Raw genomic sequence first — 19,514 nt, 5'->3', positions numbered from 1 at the left:
GTTCTTTCTTCCTATTCATATCTGCGCTGCCAATCTAACTCTAGCTCAGCCCTAGAACGTTCCAACGACGACTCTCTTTCCAAAGATAAAGACAACTCTTTCTGCCTCCTAAAGAAAAAAGTTGGATCAAGACCTGAATTTACATCTTTAATAGAAATCTTCAATACGATACACGACTAGTAATATCAACACAAAATAGGATTCGTAAATTGCGGGTATGTTTTTTTTAAGATTTTCGATCAAACTTTTTCACTTTTTTCTTTACCTAAAAAATCGTTTGTTATCAATCCTTATTTATACTGTAGTACAATATTAATGAACACATATTTGCACTTCAGCTCAGCGAAGGAGGTGTTTTAGACGGATGGATTGAATGGCTTCAAATAATGGCCAGGTTTATCTGACCAGATATGTTTAAGCCCATGAAAAATCAACCTCATACGGTGAGCCTGCATGCATTATTGAGGAACGTTTTACGATAGGTCGGAATTTAAAGACAATCGAGAAAACAAAGTTATATTCAACGTTTATTCGAACCTCTCAAAATTATTTTTTCTCCGCGCGAGTTCAGATCTCATATTGGCATCCTGTTGATGCAACGTTTCCAGTTCAACATCCTTTGCTACAGTTAATCTGGAATATTCCTGGTTCTGTTAGTCCATCTTGCTCTTTAAGTTTGCGATTGATTGATTTAGCCTGTGTAATAAAAAAAAATCACTTGTCACCTGTAAAAAGTCGTTCCTCTCGAATTGTTAAAAAGTTGTCGAATTTCAACATCAACTTGTTCAAAAGCACTATTCTTGAACGGATGAATTCATGAAAGTCATAATAAGGCCTTCCTACAGCCCAGTATTATAGGTTAAATATGGTTTCTCGGTTCAAAAGCGGATATATTCTGAGTTTTGAAATAGACATGCCCTGTGGCAGAACTTAGGTTTGTGAAAATAAACTAGAACAGCTCACATTTGGATACTGGACATATTGAGAATTAAAAATATTTTCAAAAAAAGCTACTCGTAGACACTAGACACGAGTAATGAACCTTTGGAGGTTCACAATCAAAATAAATAATGCATTTCGACTTACGCCAGATCCACCAATGAACATATATTGGTACAGAAATCAGAAATTATGCAGAATGTGAATGATTTAGGTAAGAACCCATTTCAATATACATGGTCTTGTCCCCCGTCCCTCCCCCCCTGAGGAATTTCATAAAGCTTACGTCTGTATTGTGACATCATTTTCCTACAGTTTGTCCACAAGTCTCCATTCCCTTTGACGATGTTCCTGTTCTTTAGCTTCGAGTTGGTTTTGTAATTTGCGAATATTCTGTTGAAGTTGTCTTTCTTCCTCAGTGAAACCCTGGAATGAACAATCAGAGGTTTAAATAATGTTAAAGCATCATTGGGATGATCGATATATAGCTAATATACCAGGAGTGTATATACGGCTGTACATATTGTATTGTACAACCATAGGAAGCCCAGACAAATGAGTTGAAGTTAATAAAACTCCGTAAAACACTTGAGATATGTGTTAAAATTAATCAAAGTATGTTATATGCTACAAAACTACTGTTAGAACCATGTATGTAGCGTGCTCCAGTGGCGCTGCCATTTGACTATGCAACTAGTGACGTAACTTACTATATTATTGGGAAGGATGGAAACTCTCGCCTCATTTTTTAACATGTTGACGAATTAAAACACAAATTACTATAGTAAAACGGCACGTCGACTGCTAAATGCCTACCGTAGTTTTAAGTTGAATAATCAAACTATACTTTCATAATAAAAATAATGCTGAATGCAAAAGAAAGCGCTGGAAAACGTACACAAACTTTGTAAATTTGCCGAAATTTACGTGAATTCATGCGGGATGTAAGTACCTACCCAAAATGGCGGCGGCAAAAGAATCTGATTGGTCAATCATTCTTTGTTTACCTTTCTCGACCAATCAGATTGGTTTATCATACTTTGTTTACCTTTCTCGACCAATCAGATTCTTCTGCGCCGCCATTTTGGGTAGGTACTTACATCCCGCATGAATTCACGTAAATTTCGGCAAATTTACAAAGTTTGTGTACGTTTTTCCAGCGCTTTCTTTGAATTCAGTATTATTTTTGTGATGAAAGTATAGTTTGATTATTCAACTTAAACCTAGGGTAGGCATTTAGCAGTCGACGTACCGTTTTACTATAGTGATTTGTGTTTTAATTTGTGAACATGTTGAAAATTGAGGCGAGAGTTTCCATCCTTCCTAATAATATAGTAAGTTACGTCACTAGTTGCATAGTCAAATGGCAGCGCCTCTGGAGCACGCTACATACATGGTTCTAACAGTAGTTTTGTAGCATATTACATAATTTAAATAATTTTAACACATATCTCAAGTGTTTTACGGATTTTTATTAACTTCAACTCATTTGTCTGGGCTTCCTATGGTACAACCCAATTGTTGCGTCTTTTCAATAACTAGACACTCAAAAAACTACCACAAAGAATTAATGTTTGGTATCTTGTTCTACGTGAACATTTCTTTGTTGGGGTTTTGTTCATAATGAAGCGACTTGCAAATCGCTGTAACCACAATGTTAAGGCCCTGTTACACTGCGCAATTTTTCTTGCAACTTGCAGTGCAATTCTACTTTTGAAAGATGTATGTAAATTTGGGAATAACAAAACTTTTGTGTTCATACACTTCACGCACTTTTCTTCTGCAAGACTAATAATTTAAATATCTTAGCAGTGCAATTGCATTGCAAGTTGCAAGAAAAATTGCACCGTGTAACATGGCCTTTAGTACTAATTACCAGTGAATTCGAATTATGGCAGTCTGAAAGGAATGTCTAAATAGAAATCCATTCTGCAGAATTTCATAGATTTTATTTATCAACAAACCAAACTTAAATGCAATTCTCATGCAACATGCAATGATCATAGTTAACTGGTTTGAGTTATTCGAAAAACAGGTCATTTGATCTGAAGGTTATGTTCATCTAAATAATTGTTAATGAACAGGCATATTGAGGTTTTTATGGTCTTAGGCAATGGAAAATTTTCTGAAAAATTTCACAATCTAGAGAACAAAGGTCCTGTGTTTCTTGCCATTTGCCGAGGAAAAGTATGGGGTCTACTGCATTTTTCCATTGTATTAACACCAAAGTCTTTAAACACAGACATTTAAGACAGCTTGTCAGGTTTAAAAGCTGTAAGTTAATCTGCTGAAAATGTGTCAGATTTGGTGGAAACAGTATTAATTTCATGTCCAGAGTCAACAAATATAATCCTTGATTCTAATTAAAATCCTCTAGTATAAGTAAACAGCAAAAAGTCATTTTCATATTTCAAGAAAGAAAACTCATTTTAATGAGTTCAAATTTTTTTGAGAGAATTATAAGAAAATTTTCTACTTTTTTTCTTAAGAAAATTTTCTTAAAATAAGAAAAGTTGCACACAAATAATTTTCAGTTTAAGAAAATTTTCTTGAAATTAGTCCAAAATTTCTTATAGAATGTTTATAATGAGAAAAATTTTCTTAAGAATTTTTCTTAATATAAGATATATTTCCAAGAAAATATTTTCTTATTATAAGATAAGTTAATTCTCAAGAAACCCTAGAAACTCTGACATGATATTTTGTTACATGTATGAATGTAATGTAAATTTACTAAAATATTCATGAGTCATAATATAGAAACACAGCAGACATTAATACATGAGAATTATAGGTCCTACATGATAATATAGAAATATAGAGAAATGATCATATATAATATTGCACCAGGCTTTGAAGGTTTTGTATTTGTCCAGTGCTTATTTGACATGTTTTTAAATATCAATTATTGCAGTACAGATCAATTATTGCAAAAGATTTTTGTCGTCCTTAAAATCAGATGAGACATCATCAGATAAAGTTGAGAGTAAATAATTTAAAAATTGTGAAGTAAATCCTAAGTTCACACTTAAAATAAAACTTTGCAATCGTGTTAGGAATTGAGTACATCAAACAAAAAATACTAGTAAATAATAATTTAGCTACTGTGGGGAATTTTAAGCTATTCTTTAGCTATCCCCTGCTATACCGGCATCTTTAAGAAAACTACTTTAAGACTATTATCAAATATGCCCATCCTTAAACCCATTCTACACTGCTTTTCTACCTCCCTATGATAGTGTAAATTCCAATCAATTCACCATGTAAATGCATGTAATTGATTCAAACAATATATAGATAGAGGTCTTATCCAATGAAATCAAATTGTGTTAAATCCAAAAACTGTCCCTAACAAGATATGGATGGATAAATGTATCTGAAGGCAAAAAGAGAGCTTTGTGATAATTTTAATGATATAGGCAGACTCTGATGCACAATTTATACCCTTTGGAACAGTCCCAACCCTGCTGTGGAGAAGCACTGTTACATTAACCCCTCTCGATTTAGTATCAATCTGAAAATATAACTCAACTCTTTATAATATCCTACATTTCAAACAAAGACATTAGAAACACTGCCATATGCTGCTCCTTCGTTATATATATCACAACATTGGACTATTCTATTTTGCTCCTCTGAGGTATTCTAGCCAGGCCATAATTGCTGAGGAATTCTAAGGTATTGTTTAGCTATCCCTACTATAGCCAACTATTTAACTATATAAACAGATAATAACATGGAAAATCATAGCGCAAATCATTGAACGATGAAAAAAGACCTAAATGCAATTCTTGATCTATAATAGGGTCGAATAAAGGCTAACGAAGGCTAACAAATAAAGGCTTATACGTTGTATATATATAATAACACACTCGATCAGCATGTTGGCATATGACATCATGAAACATCAACTCACCTTATTAGATACCACAAATTTGCGCCGATATAGTGTATATTTTTTCACATCCTAAACGTCCATATCTTTATCGGTAATATATAAAGTAAATAACAAGATAGAAATCCATATTCGCCATAAAAAAACAATATTTCTTTGATATGCATTTATAGCGTTATAGGTTGTTTCGCTTAGTATTCAAATATCCCTCGTGGTCTACGCTCGAAAAGCATAATGGGATAAATAGAATAATCAGGCTCTGCGTCAGGCTGGACCATACAATTATCAGTATTAAACCTTTGAATGCTTTGAATTTTCTCACGCCGGATTTCTGTAAATGAAAACAGCATTTTGCAAACATTATATTATGACTTTCTTCTATTTTAATGGTTCTTGACCGAACATGTCACGCCATGCTTGTAAAGTGCAAGTACGAAAAGCTTCATTGTTGACTAGGGCATTTTTACTCATACTCATAATTAGATAAATTAATAAAATCATAAATATATATATATATATATATAATATTATATATATATTATAATATATATATATATATATATATATATATATATATATATATATATATATATATATATATATATATATATATATATATATATATATAATAGTTATGGTGTTCATGAGGTTTAGAAAACAAAAACATCCTGATAACAGATCTCAAAAAAAGATACGAGCCTCGGATGTTTTACAAGAAACGTGTGTTTCTTGACGTTTAGGTCAGCGAAGGTGTCGATTTTAGTGATATCAACGGTCGTACTGTCGTCATAACTGGACTACCATATCCACTGGCTTTTGATTCAAAGGTGGTTTCAATTAACCACCTAGCTAATGCTGTTTTAATATTCGCAAAAGTAAATTGGGAAACGAGTATCTTTTGAATATCTTTCATCCGATAATAGAAATACGCTTGGATTTCTGGTTACTCAAGTTTGATTTATTAATAATATGGCTTTTCAAGATCCTCTACTCTGATTGGTTGGTCGTAAAACACATATCCGTCGGTCAATAATCAGTTATTATTACTCCAACAATCGTAAAAATCCATTATTATCTCTAGACATCTTCTCCAAAGTTCAAAAACATTTTTTTGTTTTCCCTCGCATTTCAGGTGGAATTGAAAAAACAATTCCTAGATGAGGTGGTAAACAAAAGAGAATTTAAGGTTGGTTATAAAGTGGTTCTAATCATTATAATTTTTTTAAGAAATAAACGAAACGAGGAATATGTGGCAATTCGGAACTCCAAAGTTAATTTAGCCCGTGTTCAAATCTCTATATAAATTCGTGACTGTATATAATCTCTGAGTCATATATAATTGTTTATTCCATTACTACCACAATAGTTTCATAAACTTTTTCTGAGTCAGGAACAAATTTATTTAACTCATAATCGTGTATTTTTATGGATTAAATGGTCAACAATGGTATGGTCAGCGGGCATCTCGAGCTGTCAATCAAGCCATTGCTCGTGCATTTACGTCGTAAAAAAGATTTTGTGACGATTTTGGGTCGGATTACACAAAACTCTGCTAGATGACCCGCATATCCGTTCTAATCTGATACCTAGGCTCATTTTCCAAGGTTCTGCCAAGAAAGAACAAAAGCGGAACTGCCAAAAATGATGTAGCGGTATATTTGTATATATCCGACGTTTGGAGGCCTTCAGAGAGAGTTCAGACGAGCAACTGAATTAGTGAGTTCTTAATTGAACTATAATAAAGAACCTATAATAATTTTTACGCCACATCAATAACTTGAAACAGCTTATAAGATCAATGGTTGTACTCTGACGAACATTGCTATCCGTGAATTGGTTAAGTTTTTGAAGAACGAAAATCATGAGAGTAACGACCGTGAACTTACTAAACTATATTTGAGTGGCAATCGTTAAACAGCTGAAGCTGCTAACGATTTATGTGATGCTCTGAAGAGTGGCACCTGTAAATTTACCAAGCTAAATGTAAGAGGCAGTGGTTTAACAGCTCAATGTGCAAAATATTTAAGTGATGCTCTAAAGAGTGGCACCTGTAAACTTACCAAGCTAATTTAGCTAAATGTAAGAGGCAGTGGTAATAAACTGCATGTAAGTGGCAATAATTTAACAGCTCAAGGTGCAAAATATTTAAGTGATGCTCTGAAGAGAGGTAGCTGTAAACATAATAAACTAGATGTAAGCGGCAATGGACTAACAGCTCAAGGTTCTGAATATTTAAGTGATGCTCTGAAGAGTGACAACTGTAAACTTACTAAATGAGATGTAAGTGACAACGCTTTAACAGCCGAAGGTGCTAAATATTTAAGTGATGCTCTGAAAAGTGACAAATGTAAACTTACTAAATTAAATGTAAGTCGCAATGGTCTAACAGCTGAGGGTGCTAAATATTTAAGTGATGCTCTGAAGAGTGACAGCTGTAAACTTACTAAACTAGATGTAAGCTAGTGTCAATGATTTAATACCTGAAGGTGCTAAATTTTGAAGTGCATGATGCTCTGAAGAGTGACAACTGTAAACTGATTTACTAAATGTAAAGTCCTAGTGGCTGCAATCAGTTTAAAACGCGTAAAATGTTGTCAAATGTTCTTGTTGAGACTTACGACGACTTGCCTCTTGTACAAACAATTTTTTTTTCAAAAAATTTTTTTTCCCGATATTTTTGGTCGATTATATTTTGCCCAACTGGATGAGACGTTTTATGAGACAAAAGATAAAATGCAAATTTTCAGCCCAGACTTTCATCGCTCTCTTTCGAATGTGTTAAGTCAAGCTCATCTAATGGATTAGTTCCGCCTTATTACTCGGGCTACCGTAGGTAGCGAGGTTGCCGTAGGTAGACGGAGTTATAAAATGGGCTCGGTTTTTTCTTTTGCGTCGCGAGTTTACAAAAATCACGCGTGGGCGGCACGAATTCTTCGAACCAACCGAAATCGTCCTAGGATCGTTTCTCGCGCGGGTGTCACGAACATGCCATGTCACTACGAGATAACTGTAGCCCGAGTGATCCGTGATCGCCTGAGTAGGCATCTTGTTGTTTATATTTCAAAGAAAAGCGATCGCAAAAAGTCGATCAAGCGACATTTTGCACCGTCTGGAAATCCGCCTTAAAGCCTAGTTTCGATAGTGAAGTCGTTGTCTTTCGCTACCTGTCGTTTGGAGTAACCTTGAAAGACCAATATACCGATACAGAAAAACCGAAAACGACAGTGTCGTTGGGATAGAAAAAACCCCTATCTCAAAGACGTATAACGACAAGAAACGACAAAATTCTGGTCAAAGCGGTCCGGTGACATACAGAAGAATCTAAAATTTATAACAAATAAGTATGGAATATTGTACTAAGTAGAAAAAACTTATATGAGCATAAACAAATTTAGTTGAAGAAGAAACTCCTTGCTAAGGGCCTCCTTTTTGTTTTTGGTATAGTGACGATGTACGAAACTGTCGTTTTCGGTTTTTCTTTGTCGTTATCGGTCTTTCAAGATTACTCCAAAGACTCCGAAAGACACGTAGCGACAGATAACAACCTTATGGAAACTAGGCTTCAGTAAACAAAGTAAGCGCAGCACGCGCGCGAGTATCACACGTGCATTGCTTAAAAAAGGGAATTAGAGTTTGTAGTCTTTTTTATAGTATTCTCCAAATTGTAATTCTAATAAGTATTTTGTAGTTTATTATTGTCCCCGAGCCGGTGCGAAGCACCGGGCGAGGGTACTAATTCCGCCCGGAGATTTTGATTACGCCCGGGAATGCAAATGCGAAATGAAAGTTGTCCGCCATTATGTCATGGACGTTGGGCGTTTTAGTAAGTTATGCGCATGCGTGAGTTTAAGACGAGTTAAAACTGGTAACCAGCAAACGTTTGCAAGCGTGCGATTGGCTAAATTAAAATTTTGGCTCGCGACAGCATAACTGATATTTTGAATTATAAAACTTTTTTTAAAATATTTTTCATTTGGATTGTTTTGAAAATATACGGAAAAATTCACTCGTAAAAATGATTAAAATGTAAAGTAGATTATGCTTTCGGGTAGAAAAACTTTGATTGAAATAGGTGGTGAAAAATCTACGATTTTAAAGCATTTTTGGAGCGTTTTTGAGCAGGTAAACAAGTAGATTTTGTATTATAAAGCATGCAAGTATTTCGTAAGTTTAACGTAGATTTATCAACAAACGTACGACACACCACCTTGAATTTATTCGTCAATTTCGTTAAAAAGATTTTGATTGGGAAAGCATTCATCTTTAAAGGTCAATCTGTTTAAAAAGGAAACGAAATTTCGCTAAAAATTGTAGTATTTAAAACTATTCGTAGCGCAATTAATGAATTACGATTATAGTTGAATGTGCATGATAGCTCGAGAGTCGACTTTATAATTGTACCAAGATATAGGACTATACTTATACGGCTTCGATCATTCAGCAGAAAACGAGTATTACAGAATTTCAGTGATGGAAATATACGTTTATTGCTTCAGGCGAGGGGACTTTGCATGCAATGTATTTCTAGTAATTTCACTAATTTGTATGGTAAATTTCTTTGTATTAATTGAAAGTTGTATGTAAACCAAAACTACGTACGGCCCGATTTTTGGTGGACTGTTCAGACAACCCGATATTTTTTTGACGGGCTTAGGGGGAGGTAGGTGGCCTGCGTAAAGAAACGTAATGGTGTTTCAACCATAAACAAATTCCCAAAATGAGATTTAAATCAATGGGTTTAAATGGCTGACGAGGAAGCTAAGAAACTTGCTGCTGCTGCTGCTATCTTGGTTGCCGTTACGTTGTGGTGAAAAGAAGAAAGGCACGCAAAGACAGGAAACGTAATATGTGGCAAAAGAGTTGGATTGCCAGAAGAAACGAAAGAGGCGCTTATCACGCCCTCGTCCAAGAAATGAGGCTCGAAGACGAAGAAAGCTAACGAGGGTATTTGAGGATGGACACAAATACATTTGAGGTATAAGCCAAGCCAAGTTAAAAGATATGTGTTTTTAAATTTTCTTTAGTATCAGTTTCGTGTTGGGAAGTCAACAATTTCTGCTTTGATACCTGAGGTGTGCAATTTATAACCAACTTTGAAGTGAAGTTCTTCGTAACACCAGAACTATCAGTCAATCCGGGAGCAGTGAAGTTCTTCGTAACACCAGAACTATCAGTCAATCCGGGAGCAGCAGCCATGTATGTTATCTAATTTTTCGCACCAAATTAAATTTGGAAAGTATGGAGAGTGAAAACGTTTCAGACGTTATGAAAACGTTTCAGACGTTTTTAAACAGGGATAATGTGAAGCCTTGCCGTTTCGGTAGTCCAACGTGCAGTGTAATATTATCCCAACACGAGGAATATTGTCATAGATTGCTTGCATCCGAACCAGCTAGTTTTTGTTGACGAACCAGACATTGTAAGTATATGACACCATTTTATTTCCTTGTATTTAAAAGTCACAACAGAGTGTGTCTCTTATTCAATGTCCTTTAATTCGTGTTACTGTAAGGCAAGCAAATAGTTCAGCAATATGGATATAGTGCTCGAGGAACGAGACCTGTTGTTAGACCTGTTGAGACTTATATATATACTTGTACTTGTAATTTTTGTACAATTCATATATGTACTTTTACTCTTAATGAGCCATGTGTTCACTTGTGGGGTTATAGGGAATACGTGTTTTATATAATGCCATCTTAATACAGTAGTCAGTAGATACCAAAACATCCTTTAAAATACCTTTATATTTCAACAATTCAGCTGTCAGCTTATTTCCCAATTTTAATCAACTGTTCGCGTTCTTTTGTTAATCCATTAATCCGTTGAGCAGCTTGACTTCTTAAAAAAAAGGAAAACGTTTAAAATTCAAATCTTGGCTAAGTAGTTCAGAATTTTATGAAATGAATTTAGGGTCTCTTATGTGTTGATGAGAAATTTTAGGTTTTCCCGCCGCAATCAATTTTCAGTTTTGGAAAAGATCATAATTTACCAATTGTGAACGAGTTGGAATGAAATATATCTACGTAGACTTTTTAACGTCGTAGCTACCATAGCGTCATAGCTATACTATAGCGTCATAGCTATACTATAGCGTCATAGCTATATCACGCCATTTCAGGTGGATCAAGACAGCAAGGGATAGGCATTCTATATATGGTCTAACAACCGACAGTGGTTGGGTTCCATCACAATTTATATATACATTTCAATTCAGTAGATTTAGAAGGTTCTACGTTCTTAAGATTCTAAACACGAATAAAGATAATATTTCAAAAGCGTCAGAAAGTACACTCACCTTTCTCTCGAAGGTCTTGTATAAACTGACTTTCTGGATTGTACGTATTCAAAGGTTTTCCGTGACTGGCAAGATCCAATTTTAATGCATGCTGACAACTGCAGAAAAGCAACTCCAATAAGAAAAAGCAACCATCTCCTGTCTGTCACACAATTCTTGACTAGATGTTGCTAATACTTCTATACCTGCGGTAGTTTATCTGCGACAAACATTAACCAATATTTCATAAACAATCTCTGCACGAACTCGACTTTCGGTCTAATTACACCGAATACAAAAATTTCGGACATTACGCTCTCAAAACAGATAAATATCAAACAATTATCATGCAGTAATTCTTCGCCTGTAGGCCGTGTTACACCCTCACTCATCGAGTGCGACAACCAAATTTTTTATCACTGATCAAAGAAAGTAATTTCTTAATCGATAAAAAGATCTAAGGTAAAACACTGAAAATAAAGCTCTTATTCGTGTGGAAATACCGCCTTGGGAATGTTATGACTTAGATTGAGATCTCCACTAAAGGCCGTTCGAGTGAGCTTTTAGAATACAGGCATAAGGCTGTCACAACTGATATCTTAGGTTTAGCATTATAGCTGCTCGCTTTGTTACTCAGTGAATCTCATAGGATGTTACTGACATCCGGCTGATACCTAATCAAATCCTCTCTTAACTGCTTGCGGTTTTAAAAGTACATATAAATTTCGTTCGATCTTGCATTAACCAGCAACACGGTAGAGTACAATTGAAAGTGAGTTCACCGTTAAGCTTCAGACTGTGATACATTTACACGTTTAATTTGTTTTAATGTTATATACCTATTTTTCATTTTGCATCTGCGATCTAGTTATTTAACAATATCATCGAACTTACCTGGTTTATTATAATGATACGGCATCAATATTTCTCTCCAAACCCGTTTTGTAAAATTGGTCAGCCTGTTGTCTTGCTTGGGTTACCGGCAGCTTGAGATCAGAGTTCTGCTGCTTCAAAACATTCATTTCTTCGCTGGCCCGACGATTCACTGTTGTCAACTGATAGTGAAGTTGATCAATGTTTAGTTGCTTCTGACGAACCTGGAAAGAGAAAGAGCGTTGATCATCAATAATCGACACAGCTTTCTAAAATCCATGCAGGAATGTAGCACTCGAATACCAGCGCCATTTACACTATAGACTAAATTTATCGGCACGGCACGGATAAAATTGTTACCAGTGCCCAGTTCTATTAAGTTTTCAGGCTATATATACAGGGTGTATCAAAAAATGTCAAATGTAAAATTTCCGTTTTTCAGGATATTTTGCAGAATTTGGCAAATTTTTGTGTTCCTAGAGATAGTTAAGACTTATCTGGTATATCTAGGCAAAGTTTGGTTTTTCATTAACAAAATTATGTTACCGGGGGGGGGTTCCTTTCCACTGATATTGAGAGGGCTTGCGCGTGAAAATGTGAAGCTGAAATTGAGATATTATTTAGCTGTATAAGAGTAGGAAAGCTTTTTAATAAAGTTTCAGGAAAAATAATACATACTGGTAGCAACGCGCGACCCCTAAAGGTGACAAATATTTCATTGCGCGCAGTGGATTAAATGCATCGTTGATTTTAGCGTGACCGATCTCATGTAAGGCTGGGCAAATGAATAAATTAAAGCGAGAAACTGAACACAAAAACAAAGCGATTTATTCGTGATGTTAACCCTCAGCATGTCCACCATTTCATTCTACGCTTGTCTGAGCATGCTAAACACTGAACAGTGGACCGTTTGTCTGTCCATTCGCCTAGATTTGCCGGTGGTAGTGTAGGCGATTTGCAAGAAAGAATTTCGAACGAAATGGATAATTTGAGGCAAGACAGACAAATGGTTCGCCGTTCAGTGTTTACCATGCTCACACGAGCCGCAGTTTGCTTAGAAAGAAATGGTGGAAATGTTGAGGATTAACATCACGAATAAAAATCTTGTTATTAAATCGCTTCGTCTTCTTGTTTCGTTTCTCGCTTTAATTTATTCATTTGCCCACCTTGTATGAGATCGGTCACGCTAAAATCAACCATGCATTTAATCCACTGCTTGCAATAAAATATTTGTCACTTTTAGGGGTCACGCGTTGCTCCCAGTTTGCATTATTTTTCCTGAAACTTGACAATTTATTAAAAAGCTTTCCTACTTTTAGACAGGTAAATAATATCTCAATTTCAGCTTCATATTTTCGCGCGCAAGCCCTCTCAATATCAGTGGAAAGGAACACCCCCCGGTAACATAACTTTGTTAATGAAAAACCAAACTTGGCCTAGGTATACCAGATAAGTCTTAACTATCTCTAGGAACACAAAAATTTGCCAAATTCTGCAAAATATTCTGAAAAACGGAAATTTTACATTTGGGACATTTTTTTGATACACTCTGTGTATATATATATATATATATATATATTATATATATATATATATATATATATATATATATATATATATATATTATATATATATTATAAATGTCAAGGAAACAAGGCAAATTACTCAAGAAAACTATATCACCAGAGAAAAACTTACTGTGTTACCAGTTTTGCCCAGTTCATGGAAACAAGGCAAATTACTAAGAAAACTATATCACCAGAGAAAAAACTTACTGTGTTACCATTTCGTAAGGTTTTTAGCTCGGTTATTAAGCCTTAGACTACATTTGCAATAGCGACTTACTTGTTTAGCGTTGGCCAACATTTCTTCTTTTTCCCGAGCAAAGCGATCCAATTCGGCATGTTTCCTTTTAAAATCCTCCTGTAAGTTGTCTCCCATTCTCCTCATATTTTCCAGTTGTGCTTCGAGATCTGTGACCTTATACTTATGAGTGTTTTCCAAATCAGAAAGCATCCAATCTTTTTCTTCAAGCCTTCTTCAGCTCCCGAGTTCTCAGTTCTCTCTTGTCGAGTTCCTCTTTACATCGACGACTATCACATCGCATTAACTCCAGTTCTTTTGTTAAACTTCAGATCTAAAAAAACCTGTCAATTATTAAAGACAAGTGACAATGATCGACAAACCATCCCACAAAGCACTTTCTAGATATGTACTTTAAACCAAAAGCCTAATTTATGACGGGCAATTAATTTATACGTTTGGCTCGGTAGTCTCGTTTGACCAAATGCACTCGTTTAAGCATCTAGACTACATAGGTAAAATTTAGCTCAGAGAGCGAATTCCTAAATTCGTCAAGAAGTTAGGGAAAAAGCGAAACCTTGTTGGTAGCAAGATAGTTTAACTGAGGAAAACAGTTACACACACACCTTGTATGTTTACAATGCACAACATGTAATATTCTTAGTATTAGTCATCCACAAAATGGCCTTAAACAACTGGTCTATGTGGTGAAATAGTTTAAAGCCACAACATGTAGTGTTTAAAGTGCACAGGAGGTTTTTTGGAGAGAGATGAAAAAAAGGTCCAAGGAGAAGGGAGCTTCAGTAATAAAATGGTGGTAATATTGTATTTGAGGTATATATTGGCAAATGGAAAGCATGCAGATAGGCCTGTAGTTGTAATGAGTATAAATTATTACCTTAAGGTCATTTGACAATAAGAGACTTCTTGTTTCATCCAGTTTTGATCGATATTCTTGTTCTCTTTTTCTTATTGCTTCATCAAAATTACTGACATTTTCTGGATGACGAAACTCACAATCTTTTTCTGTTGCTCTAAAAAATCAAAATGTTGATTTTTAACCAATATTTTAAAAAATGCTTTATTAACATAATCACTGTAACTCATTGTTAATTATAGCCTCAGTAAGTTCTCAAAGTTCATAATTGCACATTGGCATACATTGCATGTAATATATCTCTACTGATACTAAAAGGTAGTTTACAGTGACTTCTTCACATCAGTTCTGCTTGTAACAATATGGGTAGACTACTTGATTTAAAATTTCTGAAATTTAGCACATTTTTTACTTTTCGGAACATAAACTCCAGCTCTCATTTAGAACTATAGCAAACCAAAATAGTGTCAACTATTCTGACTGCTCTTGATATTTTTAGAAATGTAGTGAGTGAAAATGTAAACAAGGTGTTTGTTTAAACATGGTTTACATTAATTAGCATCAGTGTACCCTACCTTTAGAGTTCATTAATTATGATCACCTAAAATTTAAATGTCTTTAAGAGCTCTGATGGTATTCCAGTTACAAACAATGATTGCATGAGGTGAACTAGATTACCTTAATTGTAGCTCCAGATTTTTCCGATAAGACGAAAGCTCCTCCCGTTCTTTAGCAACTACATTATCTTTCTCTTCTTGAAAAGCTTTAAATTGATTCTGATATTCTTGCAATCTCTAGACATAATTAACCATATCATTTGTTGAACATATCAGAATTAAACATATAGCTAGTGAAGAAAGACAAGCAGAAGAGAAAGCTTGCAGCTCAGCTGCAGCTATTCTGGAACAGTTCTAATTATGCTTAATGGCTGCCCAGTTTGTTCTCAGTCAATTACAGGGTTGCTTTTCGTTGCTAGCATATCACAGGATAAATTTATTCTTGCACATATGTACACGTATACAGCACAACTATATGTAACGATTGAAATTCAACAAAACTTCATAAACCTTATCGGAGGACTAACTACATAAGGCAACGAAAGGAGTGCCCCAATTAGTGAAAAATTGTTGCCTGCTTCTTGTCATAACAAAGTAAAGTGGGTTTCTTTTTTAAATAAAATTGTTGTGTAACATTTATGTTTTCGTTCCTATACAACAAAACACTTAATGTACACTACCTTTGGAAATAGTGAGTTATGTTTTCCCTTCAGTCAGACTCTTGGAAAAACAAAATTCACCATTTCCCTCGGGAGCATACATTAAGTGTATATTACACAATTGTAACTTCTCTTCATGTAAATATAAGACAGTTAGCTTTTATATATTTATCTTTTATCAAATGTAATTAATTTCATCTTCACAATTTAATATTAGACACCAATGTCACTATGTTCAACTATATTGCACCAAGCCATTGCAACTAGGGGTTTAAATTAAAAAGCCTGTTAAAGGTTTTAACAGACTCCTAGCTCAATTAATTTTATCCTGTTTTCATTTAAATATTTTTGTATGCAGAATCGATTCATCAAAATAAAAAAATTAAAAAATTTACCTTTTGGTAGTGTTTCTGTAGCTCCTCTTTGGACTTCTGTTCATTTTGTAATTTGATGTTGAATTCATCAATCTTCACACACAATTCACTAACTTGAGCAGTCTTAACGTGCTCTCTTCCTTAACTTTACCAATCACCGTATCATATTTCTCTAACTCTTGATCTCGTTCTAATATAGGTTTGAAGTTATACTCAAAATCATCCTTCAACTTACGAAATCTCAACTTTTCCTAGTGTCTGAACTCCCTATCTTTTTCAGCTATAGTTTCTTCCAGTGCCTGAACTCTGAGTTGAGAAGCTTCACGCCATTCTTTTTCCTTCTGTAAAACCACGGAGTCTGAATCGTTTGCAGACATTGGTATTTGCAGCATATTAATAACACATTGAGTGCACGAAGGTCATGCCAACTTCAGCACAGTTTGCTGATATATTTCGACAGTTTGCGATTGTTTTGCGGCGGACAGTACATCTAGTATAGTATATACAGCGATTAGCCCGCCTATTTAAGCTTCATATTGTGCTAAAATACATTCATTGAAGAAAAATTTCTAGTTTCTATATAATATTTTTCTTTGATTTGGTAAAGCTGTTTTGTGCATTGATCGCCCCACGTGTGTCACGCAAAACTACGCTGGTCCCGCGTGGTCGGAGATTACGTAAGAATAGATACATAGGCGTACATACGCTTTGATCAAATTTTAAAATCCAATCCTGGAAGTCAACCTGTTCATACGATCCAATTTTGTCGGATTGAATTCACTTCTGATGAAAGTTTTATAGTTTGTTGAGTTGCAATATATGTGAAATTTATAAGACGCTTTATGATGTCATGATCTCAGATCAGCTGGTTAGTCATGGCTTCAAATACGTCAAAAGGCGCCTGCACAAACTGAGTAGTTCTAAACTCAACATTTTTTAATGTAAAACGGGCAAAAATAAAAATTCTAATTGATTTTGACGAAAAAACAAATGCATTTTTACATTGAAATAATGAACTAACTAAAATTTTTCAAATGCCGCAGTTATATGATATGAAGGATATGATAAGCCAGTCTTCAGTGAAGCAAAGGATATGGCTTCTTATTCGTTGATTTTTTCACTCAGATTACCTGGGTATGCAATGCCGTAGAGGGTGACTGACTTTTTTTTCATCCATACCATTCCATCATTTAATGTATGTTCGCCAAAAAAACACCCCAGACAGGTTTGTGAAATTAGTACTTCCGTTTTGGACAAAAGATGTCGGATCGGCGTAAATTCTTCTTTCAACGAGAGCAACCCCCCCCCCCCCTATCACGTACCAATTTGTGTCTAGATTTCACCGTTTTGGAAAAATGATTTCACGAACAATTAAGGGGTGTCGCATTGCTATTCATTGTCAAAACGTGAACATTGATGCTAGTTGCTCAGCCTTCACAAAAGTTGCTCTAAACTACCTGGAAATTTTTTCAATAATAATCATTTCTATATGACGCATTTCTCGTTTTTTGGGTTTCGCTTTTATTTTGTGGAGCAATGCAGACGAGGCGTAGAAACTTCCCGCCCCCGTGTCGATTACGGCGCGACATTTAACACTATTTATATTAACAACTACGACAGGATAAACGACAGAACTATAAGACTAAGTAGCATGTCATTAAAGGGCGCAGCAGGAGGCTTCGTATCACCCGGGAGGTCACAAATCAAGGTATGATGTCTACGCTTACATTTGGTACAAAAATCGGCTTCGGCAATCAGAAGCACAATGATCGGCACGGTTAAAACACAAATGCTTATCGCTTAGATACTTCTTTCGTTCCGCAGACGTAACCTTTAATACGCCTTAAACGGCGTTCACAACACGGATCGAGTAAACAAAAAAAGCGGGCTGTGTCAGTGTGTCGTTTTGCTTGCGTACATTCGAATATAATTTTGATCAAGTCACAGAATATGTATGCATGCAGTGTCGTTTAGCTTCGATCGAGTATGCTCGGAAAGCGTACATTCACATATACCTGGGTGCACATATTAAAACGCACCGTATGTTCGTATGTCCGAAACTGTCCTCGCACAAAGAAACAGAAATTGAATAAAAGCTAATAAACGGTCACAAATAGTCCAAATTGATTTACCAAAATCAAGCCGGATTCGCCGCGTGGAAGAATTAAGTCTTGCGCGTATTTACCGTTTGACTTTTATTTCAAAGCTTTGGCATATTTAGTGTTTCAAAGCGATCTTTCTTCCGTCATTCTCAATGGCGTAGGGAATACCGAGATGGGGGGCGGGCTCTAACTAATAGAAAGGGCAATTAAAAATTGTATAGGGACGGTTTTTAAAGCACCAAAGACACGACTAGTAAGTAGTGACGTAGTGTGGTTATATTCATCATGGTCTACACAAAGATTAGGAACGGGTAAGTGGGCGTACCTGTAGGCCCTGGGCGTACATTGGAAACAGAAAAGGCCACCTTCGATTTTAAAGTTGTATTTACAGAATTACCATTTCCAAAAAGGCATTTTTCACCAAAACCCCGGCACTAGGATTTTTTTTTTGGGGGGGGGGGGCACGTGCGTAGTATCAAAAATTCTTCGTCGTTACTGATAATTTCGAAATCACTTGCTTCTTATGTCCCGCGTTGAATAAATGACTTGGTATAAATACTTTGATGATGATAATTTTGTTTCTTGTCTAAAACGCACAAAACTGAATCTTATTCCTAGCTTTTACATTGTAATATCAACGTGAAATTCGCCATACGCCTAGTTATATGCCGCCCAGGTGAAGAAAATGGTTACGGTGCGATTGTTTTGTATTTTTAATCTGCATTACAATTTTATTTCATATTTAAATGCCAGGACACATTAAACGAATGTTTAGTCCACTTGTTTTTGGTACATTTTGAAGTACAAGTTTAACTTATATCTTATCAATGAACATGCATGTTTTGTTTCAACAATTCCAATTGAAAATTTCCCAATATGCTTATAACCGACCGGAGTGTGCCCAGACGTTTTGCCGCAGTATTCTGGGGCCCGGTCACGTGTCACTACCCTACATGTGCAACAGAAGCTACGCGTCATGACTATACGAAAAATGTATTCAATTCATTCTTACAGTAATTTATTTCGACTAACGTCTATATATTAATGCCATTTTAATAGATATACCAAAACATTCTTCAAATACCTTTATATTTCAACAATTCAGCTCTCAGCTTATTTCCCATTTTAATCAACTGTTTTCGTTCTTTTGTTAATCCA

General features: G+C 35.3%; 2 long non-coding RNA genes across 5 annotated transcripts; both read right to left on the bottom strand.

Moving 5' to 3' along the window:
• Positions 1-6: 6 nt before the first annotated feature.
• On the bottom strand, positions 7-14,013 carry LOC114542440. Of its 3 annotated transcripts, none has more exons than XR_003689635.1 (7): positions 13,830-14,013; positions 12,006-12,208; positions 11,133-11,230; positions 10,577-10,675; positions 1,226-1,365; positions 538-696; positions 7-108 (listed from the first exon to the last, which is right to left on the bottom strand). It is a non-coding gene; the product is annotated as an uncharacterized LOC114542440 (long non-coding RNA). The 3 variants fall into 3 exon arrangements; XR_003689636.1 differs by having other exon boundaries at positions 10,577-10,672; XR_003689637.1 differs by lacking the exons at positions 10,577-10,675; positions 11,133-11,230; positions 12,006-12,208; positions 13,830-14,013 and adding an exon at positions 4,856-5,043.
• Positions 14,014-14,024: 11 nt separating this feature from the next.
• Positions 14,025-16,383, bottom strand: LOC114542441. Of its 2 annotated transcripts, XR_003689639.1 has the most exons (5): positions 16,276-16,383; positions 15,343-15,458; positions 15,240-15,265; positions 14,686-14,821; positions 14,025-14,121 (listed from the first exon to the last, which is right to left on the bottom strand). It is a non-coding gene; the product is annotated as an uncharacterized LOC114542441 (long non-coding RNA). The 2 variants fall into 2 exon arrangements; XR_003689638.1 differs by lacking the exon at positions 15,240-15,265.
• Between the last annotated feature and the right edge of the window lie 3,131 nt (positions 16,384-19,514).

The sequence above is a fragment of the Dendronephthya gigantea genome, unplaced genomic scaffold (assembly GCF_004324835.1).
Source record: "Dendronephthya gigantea isolate DGI-Jeju-01 unplaced genomic scaffold, DenGig_1.0 000351F, whole genome shotgun sequence".
Classification (NCBI taxonomy): Eukaryota; Metazoa; Cnidaria; class Anthozoa; order Malacalcyonacea; family Nephtheidae; genus Dendronephthya; species Dendronephthya gigantea.
The sequence above is the reverse complement of the archived record's forward strand: the minus strand, read 5'-3'. Positions and strand labels throughout refer to the sequence as shown.